General features: G+C 36.4%; 1 pseudogene; it reads left to right on the forward strand.

Annotated features, from left to right (window-relative positions):
- Positions 1 to 38: 38 nt before the first annotated feature.
- Positions 39 to 1,826, forward strand: part of LOC102821172 — a 162,138-nt pseudogene continuing 160,350 nt past the window's right edge.

Here is a 1,826-nt window from a genome sequence, read left to right on the forward strand (position 1 = left end):
TGGTGCTCTAATCCTTCCCCCACTTGGTCTCACCCAGGATGGCGGCTCTGGTTGCAGGTGAGCATCCTGAATTAGAAAGCAATGGATTTATTGCTTCTGCTACAAATTCCCCCAGCTATACACCTTCCAACCTTCTAAATATTCCTTTATATGTGGTTCAGAGTTCTAGAACCATCCCCTGAGCCTGCTTGGTATGGTATTCTGTGTTGTTGCTGACAGAGTTCTTCACTGCACTTCCACCCGATCCACCATCTTGTTTGTCTGTCATGGTACTTTTAATATTCTTCAGTAATTCCATAATTCAAATGCATCAATTCTGCTATGGTCTTCAGTCTTCCGTATTCAGTGTCCAACTTTCACATGAATATGAGGCTATTGAAAATACCAAAATTAGGTCAGATGCATCTTTGTCCTCAAGTGACATCTTCGCTTTTGAAAACTTTAAAGAGGTCTTTTGCAGATTTATCTAATGTAATATGTTATTTGATTTCTTAACTGCTGCTTCCATGAGTATTGATAGTGAAAGTCTTTAACAACTTCAATCTCTTCTCCATTTATCATTATATTATTTATTCATTAGGTTGTAAGCATTTTTGTTTTCTTTACATTGAGGTTGAATCTGTACTAGAGGTATGGATTTGATCTTCATCAGTAAGTATTTTAAGTCCTCTTCACTTTCAACAAGCAAGGTTTTGTCATCTGTATATCACAAGTTGTTAATGAGACTTCTTCCATTCATGATGCCATGATCTTCTTCATGAAATCCAGCTTCTCATATTATTTGCTCAGCATAGGATTGAATAAGTATTGTAAAATAATGCACCCCGATGCACACTTTTCCTGATTTTAAATGATTCAGTGTCTCCTTGTTTTGTTTGATTAGTTTTGTCTTGGCTCCTGATAATTACATTTAAGTGTTCTGGAATAATCATTTTCACGATGCTATACATAGCTTATCATGAGCTACACAGCTGAAAGTCTTTTCATGGTCCATAAAGTGCAGGCAAATATTTTTTCTTGTATTCTCTACTTTCACTAAGAGCCACCTGATGTCTGCAATTATATCTCTCGTTCCATGACCTTCATCCAAATTCGACTTGAACCTCTGGTAGTTCTCTGCCAATGTACTGTTGCAATCATTTTTAAACTATCTTCAGCAAAATTTTACTTATATGTTATATTAATGATATTGCTTGATGATTTTGCCCTTTCTGCTTTCCATTTTCAGTTGACCATTTTCTGATTTCCCATTTCTGAATTTCACTTTTAGTTGACCAGGTGTCACAGAAGAGGTAGTGCCACAGTAATTGCCTTCTATGTTATATCTGTTTGTTAACAGATTTTAATTTGTATTCCATCAATTACAGGAGCCTAGCTGTTTACCAATGTCTCAGTACACCTTGGACCTTTTCCTTCAATACCATTGGCTCTAATCATATGCTAAGCCTTGAAATGGTTGAACAGCATCATTTATTTTTGTAGCACTGACTCTGTGTATCCCTTCACATTCTTTTGATGCTTTCTGCATCATTCAATATTTGACCAAAGAATCCTTCAATATTTCAAGTCAAAGTTTGAATTTTTTCTTCAGTTCCTTCAGCTTGAGAAATGCTGAGCATGTTCTTTCCTTTTGGTTTTCTAACTCCAAGCCTTTGCACATTTCATTAGAATATTTGACTTTGTCAACTCTAGCTGCCCTGTGAAATTTTTTGTTCAGCTCTCTTACCCCTGTGCTGGAAAGTAAGTTTCAGAGTTTCTTCTGACATCAGTTTAACCCTTCTTTCTCTTTTGGCTTCCTAATGACCTTTTAAGGAGCTCTGGTAGTG

The sequence above is a fragment of the Chrysochloris asiatica genome, unplaced genomic scaffold, assembly GCF_000296735.1.
Source record: "Chrysochloris asiatica unplaced genomic scaffold, ChrAsi1.0 scaffold00093, whole genome shotgun sequence".
Taxonomy (NCBI): domain Eukaryota; kingdom Metazoa; phylum Chordata; class Mammalia; order Afrosoricida; family Chrysochloridae; genus Chrysochloris; species Chrysochloris asiatica.